Consider the following 8,509-nt stretch of genomic DNA (forward strand, 5'->3'; position numbering starts at 1 on the left):
TGTTATTCTAGTAAGAACTCTAGGGCTGTTTGTGACACTTATAGGAATAGCCCAATGGATTGATTGGAAAGAATAACTTTGAGGTGGTTTCGTACCCTACCATAATCTCTTTGTTTGTTCTCCGCTATTTGTGACTTTGGAGTGACTCTTTGTTGCATGTTGAGGGATAGTTATGTGATCCAATTATGTTATTATTGTTGAGGGAACTTGCACTAGTGAAAGTATGAACCCTAGGCCTTGTTTCAACACATTGCAATACCGTTTATGCTCACTTTTATCATTAGTTACCTTGCTGTTTTTATATTTTCAGATTACAAAAACCTATATCTACTATCCATATACCACTTGTATCACCATCTCTTCGCTGAACTAGTGCACCTATACAATTTACCATTGTATTGGGTGTGTTGGGGACACAAGAGACTCTTTGTTATTTGGTTGCAGGGTTGTTTGAGAGAGACCATCTTCATCCTACGCCTCCTACGGATTGATAAACCTTAGGTCATCCACTTGAGGGAAATTTGCCACTGTCCTACAAACCTCTGCACTTGGAGGCCCAACAACGTCTACAAGAAGAAGGTTGTGTAGTAGACATCCGTTCGCCGCCGAACTTCGCCGGATCCGGCGCCTCCCTCCCCGTCTCCAGCTTCTAGACGACCGGATCCGACACCTCCTCTCAGTCTCCAGCTCCTGGCCGGCCGGATCCGGTGCCACCCCTCCGTCGCCACCTCCTGGCCGACCACTGGCGCGGGAGAGCTAGCGACGGTGGACACCGGCGCGAGGGAGCTCGCGTCGCCTAGAGGCGGCGAAGCCTCCTCCTCCATTCACCCTCACCTCCCGGCGACTTAGCAGAGCAATTGAAGGCCAAGGCGCAAGGTATGGCGAACGGCGCGGCCAAGGGAGCATCTCGACGGCGGAGGCGGCATCGGTGGCGCCTTCAAATCTAGCAACGGTATATGAACTTCCTCCCTGATCTTGCGTACTCCTTCAATCTTGCCTTACCTGACCTTCTTGCTTCATGCAGATGAACTTAGTGCCCTATGCAAGACATGGATTGCCATGCGATTCCTCTCCTAACTCTCCACCAAATTACTCTCAAGGTGGCCTATCTACTGCTGGAAAAAGGTTGGCCGAACTTCTATCCAAGGTATGGTTGAACTTCCTGTCATCTGTTATCTTCTTTTAGCCATGTGAAGTTCAGGTAGTGTCTGAGCCTCAGTCCAGGCTGCAAACATTAAAAAATATGTTTGCATTCATATGTGAAGTTCAGGTAGTGTCTGGGCCTCAGTCCAGGCTACAAACATTAGAAAATCTGCCTGCATTCATATGTGAAGTTTAGGTAGTGTCTGAGCCTCACTCCAGGCTGCAAACATTCAAAAATCTGTCTGCATTCATATGTGAAGTTCAGGTAGTGTCTGAGCCTCAGTCTAGGCTGCAAACATTAGAAAATCTGCCTGCATTCATATGTGAAAAGCCATGTGAAGTTCAAATAGTAAGTGTGCTAGAGTTCAGGTTGGTATGTATATGGTTGTGTGCAAAAAATAAAAGAAAAATAAAACATACATGTGATCACATGAAGGTCGGGTTGGTATGCACTAGTGGTTCAACCATTCAAACTCATGAAGGTCGGGTTTTTTTTAACTATAGACAGTGTTTCCCCTTTGCAAACAAGAAGTTTAGTATGTGGAAAGTGCTCAGTTCAGGTACATATAAGTAATCAAAATAGTGTATAATTCACAGAATGTGAGGTTCATTCTGTGAAGAGTGCTCAGTTCAGGTACACAAGTATTGGCAGATGCTTAGCTCAGTGCAGAGTGTGATGCCTGTCCTAGGGAGCAATATGTACATGAACAACACTTTTATATGAGAAGTTCAGGCTATGAATAATGCTCAGTTCAGTTACACCAGTATAGGAAGATGTAACTTGTGTGCTGCCACATCCTTTTTTTGTGCCAGTAGGATGAGAGACGCTGAAAGAAGCTTAAAAGTTACCAGCAGCAAGTACACAACCCTAAGCATGTACGCGTTGCGCCACCACCACAATGGGTCACACCTCAAACGCACTAACAACATTACCAACCTGCTCCATACCAAAAATGGATGAAACCCGAAACACATGCAGACTTCCAAGATGCTGGGTCACAGCCCTATCCGCACCACTTTGCGCCTCCACCTAATTGAGTGATGCCCGAAATCCCATGTGGATTCTTTTTATCCACTAGCAGACTTCCAAGCACACCGATAGAGGAGGGTGTTAGCTCAAGTCCTGCATGTAAGTCTGGAGGTTATCCTGGTGTGGCTCGTCAATGCCAAAGGCTAGCAACTAAACCAGATCCCACGACAAATCCAACAGGAACACACACAGAGGATAGTGCTCTACACACTACCACCGTTGGATGCTGCTGCTGCTACAACTCAGAATTGTACGGGACATAAGGTAGATGGATTGTGACGGTGTCCTGAACTAGGGGGTACTCACCACGTCGTCTCCCGACCAGCTGGATCGGGCCGAGGACCCCCATGGCAGTTCACTTATGGGCCACTTCGGGCAGCTCATGCCGCATACAAGGAGGATTCCACAAGACTTGGCGCCCAAGACAAGGACTCCTCTAAACCCTAGGCCTCTAGTGTGTTATATAAACCGAGGCCAGGCTAGTCAATAGAACATCTCATATTCATTACTACAATCTCGTGGTTGAGACTTGTACTATGTACTATCCTCATATCAATACAATCAAAAGCAGGACGTAGGGTATTATCTCTTCAAGAGAGCCCGAACCTGGGTAAAATTCCGTGTCCATGTTATCATCGCTCCAAGATGCCTTCATTGAGAGCCTGCTGGTAGTCGCCATGGTGCGATGGGAATTCAGATCATCTTCGGCACGATCTACACATCGGAGCCGTGCTTTATGGTCGATGTCGGCATCTTTGTCGCCGGCTCGACTGGTCACCTCGGCTGGACCGAGGACCGTGCTTCACGTCAGATCATCAAGATCAGACGGATACTTTCATCATCATCAGCTCAAATCTCAACCAAGACCATGGAAAAGTCGTCCATGGAGCCTGGGGGCTCGTCGTCAACATTGCCCTTGTGCGATCACAGTTTTTTCTATACAACAGACTTGTTTTCGCTGCCACCATCTCCTCGAGAGTCGATTTAACGAACCCTTTGTTATAATTGTGCCGAATTGAGTATACAACGACCCTGTAAAATTTGGTCGCCTTCCGATGGAGGAATCTCCGGCGATTTATGATATACCGGAGGCCTATCGAGTTTGGATAGGAATCTGGACGAGTTTAGGGCATGGTCTCCAGAGCCTATCTTGGAGGTTAATTGGAAGATCCAACTATTCATCTTCTACGGAATTTCCATATCTACCACCTTCCAAACTTTTAGCTCGATCCGACCGTTCAAACTTCGGGAACCTTCCGATTAGTGCATCACTTTTCGGATCTATTTTCTACGCTAATACGAATTTGACCTGAGTTCATCTTTTTTCATGAATAGGATATTGGACAACCTTTTTGGAAGAATCTTTTTCTAGGGTATTGTGTTTTGTTTCCAAACACATGCTCATGAATTTTGCTCCTTTTCGGAGGTAATCTTCACCATCGTATTGGTGTCAAACCAGCCCTTGCTCCACGTCTGCCGACCTGCGCTAAACAGATCGTCGCTTCATTGAGCTGAGCCTAACCTTATCAGATCATCAGCTCAGCAAGCCGAACGAGAGTTCGGCATCGCAAAAGCAAAATCATCACAAACACCATAGCCCCACGGATTGCACGGGTTAGGCGCGTCGACATCGCCGCTTAGTCACTTCATCAATCCGGCATTGACCGCGTCACAAGTTATGACCAGCATCGGCATGGCCGAGCCGTAGCTTCTTCAAACCTATGGCTGCCACACCGAACCGCTTTAACACCTCGGCTGGCACGGCGGCTGCAACATCACCTTATCGACCTGCTCCATCACCTCGGCTGGACCAGGAGCTTCGCCATCTCTTCATCAACCTACTCCGGAGACTTCGGCATCACCAGCCGACCGGCTTTGTTACGTTAGCTGGATTGGGGGCTTCGCTTCGCCGTGTCCCAACCGAGCACGCGTGAGGGAGTCCTGGATTAGGGGGTATCCGCACAGCCGGATTATATCCTTTGGCCGGACTGTTGGACTATGAAGATACAAGATTGAAGACTTCGTCCCGTGTCCGGATGGGACTATCCTTGGCGTGGAAGGCAAGCTTGGCAATACGGATATGTAGATCTCCTTCCTTGTAAGCGACTCTGTGTAACCCTGTGTAACCCTAGCCCCCTCCGGTGTCTATATAAACTGGAGGGTTTAGTCTGTAGGACCAAGGACAACAATCATACCATAGGCTAGCTTCTAGGGTTTAGCCTCTTCGATCTCGTGGTAGATCTACTCTTGTAATACTCATATCATCAAGATCAATCAAGCAGGAGTAGGGTTTTACCTCCATCGAGACGGCCCGAACCTGGGTAAAAACATCGTGTCCCCCGTCTCCTGTTACCATCCGCCTAGACGCACAGTTCGGGACCCCCTACCCAAGATCCACCGGTTTTGACACCGACATTGGTGCTTTCATTAAGAGTTCCTCTGTGTCGTCATCGTTAGGATTGATGGCTCCTTCGATCATCAATAGCGATGCAGTCTAGGGTGAGACTTTTCTCCCCAGACAGATCTTCGTATTCGGCGGCTTCGCACTGCGGGCCAACTCGCTTGACCATCTGGAGCAGATCAAGAGTTACGCCCCTGGCCACTAGGTCAGGTTTGGAAGCTTAAACTACACGGCCGACATCCATGGAGACTTGATCTTCGACGGATTCGAGCCCCTGCCGAGTGTGCCGCATGGTCACGATGAGCATGTTTTAGCCCTACCATCGAACAGTGTTCATGAGACCGCACCGGCAACCGCTCGGACCCTCAATTCGGAGCCAACTGCGCCATCCATGGACGGGTGGATAGACGCCGCCACAGAGGCCGCATTCTCAGCGGCGATCGAGCCGAGTATCGACCTTACCCTTCATGAGAGCCATGACGCCAAACTGCCAGATTCTTCCCTGGCCACGGACTTCGAACCGCCTGCGCCCGTGCCTATCGAATCCGACTGGGCGCCGATCATGGAGTTCACCTCCGCGGATATCTTTCAGCACTCGCCCTTTGGTGACATACTGAACTCATTAAGGTCTCTCTCCTTGTCAGGAGAGTCCTGGCCAAACAATGTCCGGCAGGATTGGGATGCGGATGACGAAGAAATTCGCCGCCCACCCACCACCCACTTAGTAGCCACTGTCGACAATTTGACCGACATGCTCGACTTCGACTCCGAAGACATCGACGGTATGGACGACGATGCATGAGACGAACAAGAACCACTGCCCACAGGGCACTAGACAGCCACCTCATCATATGATATATATATATATATGGTGGACACACCCAAAGAAGGCAATGGCAACGGGACAGCGGAGGATGACCCCTCCAAGAAGCAACCCAAGCACCGACGTCAGCGGCGCCGCTCTAAGTCTCGCCAAGGCAAAAGCGGTGATACCGACACATGAGATAATAGCACTCCGGATAGTGCCGAAGATGACGACAATCCCCTCTAGCAAGATTTAGAGAAGGAGGATGGAGAAGCCAGCCCTCCTGAGAGAGCGACAGATGGAGAGGCGGAGGATGATAATTACATGCCACCCTCCAAAGACGAGGAAGCCTCGACGATGACGAATTTGTCGTGCCTGAGGATCCCGTCGAGCAAGGGCGCTTCAAGCGCCGGCTTATAGCCATGGCAAATAGCCTTAAGAAAAAGCAACAACAGCTTCGAGCTGATCAAGATTTGCTAGCTGACAGATGAACTGAAGTCCTTGCGGCCAAGGAATATGAACTCGAACACCCCTCCAAGAGTTACCCAAAGCGCAGGTTGCTACCCCGACTGGAGGAGGAATCATTAAAACCTACATCTCCAGCGTATGACGCGGCTTATCGGCCACCTCGTGGCCGCGACAAAGAGGCATTTCAGCCAAAAGCTCAGCCCGCACCCCGACGCCACTCAAATAAAAATGTCAAGGCACGGGGAAACACGCTAGACATGCGAGACGTATTGGAGGACAAAGCAAAACATGCAAGATCGATCTACGGATCACGAGGGCGCGCCACTATGCAAGACGATAACCGTCACGCCGGATACAGTAAAAGTAAATCCGGCCGGGCCGAACACAGCGGACAAGACTCATTTGAGTTGCGCCGCGATATAGCCCAGTACAGAGGCGCCACACACACCCTATGCTTCACAGACGAAGTAATGGATCACCAAATCCCAGAGGGTTTCAAACCCGTAAATATCGAATCATATGACGGTACAACAGATCCTGCGGTATGGATCGAGGACTTCCTCCTGCACATCCACATGGCCCGCGGTGATGATCTACACGCCATCAAATACCTCCCACTCAAACTCAAAGGACCAGCTCGGCATTGGCTCAATAGCCTGCCAGCAGAATCCATTGGTTGTTGGGAAGATCTGGAAGCCGCATTCCTAGACAACTTCCAGGGCACTTATGTGCGACCACCAGATGCCGATGACTTGAGCCACATAATTCAGCAGCCAGAGGAATCGGCCAGGCAATTCTGGACACGGTTCCTGACAAAGAAAAATCAAATCGTCGACTGTCCAGATGTAGAGGCCCTAGCAGCTTTTAAGCACAACATCCGCAACGAGTGGCTCGCCCGGCACCTTGGCCAGGAAAAGCCGAAATCTATGGCAGCCCTCACGACACTCATGACCCGCTTTTGCGCGGGAGAGGACAGCTGGCTGGCTCGAAGCAATAACATATCAAAGAACCATGGTACTTCAGATACCAAGGATAGCAATAGCAGGTCATGTCACAACAAACACAAGCGCCGCATCAACAGCGACAATACCGAGGATACGACAGTCAATGCCGGATTCAGAGGCTCTAAACCCGGTCAGCGGAAAAAGCCATTCAAAAGAAGCACTCCGGGCCCGTCTAGTTTGGACCGTATACTCGATCGCTCGTGTCAAATATACGGCACCCCCGACAAGCCAGCCAACCACACCAACAGGGAATGTTGGGTGTTGAAGAAGGCCGGCAAGTTAAATGCCGAAAACAAAGATAAGGGGTTACATAGCGATGACGAGGAGGAGCCCCGGCCGCCGAACACTGGAGGACAGAAGAGGTTCCCCCCACAAGTGCGGACGGTGAACATGATATACGCAACCCACATCCCCAATAGGGAGCGGAAGCGTGCGCTAAGGGACGTATATGCGTTGGAGCCAGTCGCCCCAAAGTTCAACCCATGGTCCTCCTGTCCGATCACCTTCGATCGCAGGGACCACCCCAGTAGTATCCATCATGGCGGATTCGCCACACTAGTCCTAGACCCAATCATCGACTGATTCCACCTCACTCGAGTCCTTATGGACGGCGGCAGCAGCCTGAACCTGCTTTATCAGGACACAGTGCGCAAAATGGGTATAGACCCCTCAAGGATCAAACCCACAAAAACGACCTTCAAAGGCGTCATACCAGGTGTAGAGGCCCATTGCACAGGCTCAGTCACACTGGAAGTGGTCTTCGGAACCCCGGATAACTTCCGAAGCGAGGAGTTAATCTTCGATTTAGTCCCGTTCCACAGTGGCTATCATGCACTGCTCGGGCGAACCGCATTTGCAAGATTCAATGCGGTACCGCATTATGCATACCTCAAGCTCAAGATGCCAAGACCTCGTGGGGTCATCACAGTCAATGGAAATACAGAGCACTCTCTCCGCACGGAGGAGCACACTGCGGCCCTCGAGGTAGAAGCACAAAGCAGCCTCTTCAGGCAATCCACCAGTTCGGTGATTAAACACCCGGACACCGTCAAGCGCACCCGGAGTAATCTGCAACAAGACCGCCTGGCACGTTCCGAGCTCGCATAGCAATGCGGCCCCCACCCCAGTCCCAGCCAAACGGCGAAATTCGTGCCACGCGTACATAATTATGCATTGAAAATACCATGGGCATAGGTGGGGGCACGACTACGGCATGCCCCAAAACGCGTCTCAACCGCACTAGGGGCTTCCCGCTTTGTTATTTTTTCTCTCCTTCAGGACTTTACTCTCTGGAAACCCCGTTCGATAGTACGATTGCCGGACACACGATACAACAACCAAGGAGGCAGAAAGCTACGTCGCACCATGGAATTCCCAGGTGGTCTCTGGTAACGAGTGAAATACCTACTTTAAATACCATTCCTCAGCTTGCCCTTGGAGGGGACATGTCAAATAGTCCTACTTTTTGCTTATCGCACTACTTGTATCATTCTGCTTCGACGCACCTTTTCGAATAAACAATGCATAGCACTAGACTATTACCGTATTATCTATTCTTTTGTATATATATGTGTTCATTCATGACATTCAGCACCCGTACACTCTGGTACGGCCAATACGCCAGGGGCTTAAGCGTACCCCATAATACGGCGTGAGAA

Source organism: Triticum dicoccoides, chromosome 2A (genome assembly GCF_002162155.2).
Source record: "Triticum dicoccoides isolate Atlit2015 ecotype Zavitan chromosome 2A, WEW_v2.0, whole genome shotgun sequence".
Lineage (NCBI taxonomy): Eukaryota > Viridiplantae > Streptophyta > Magnoliopsida > Poales > Poaceae > Triticum > Triticum dicoccoides.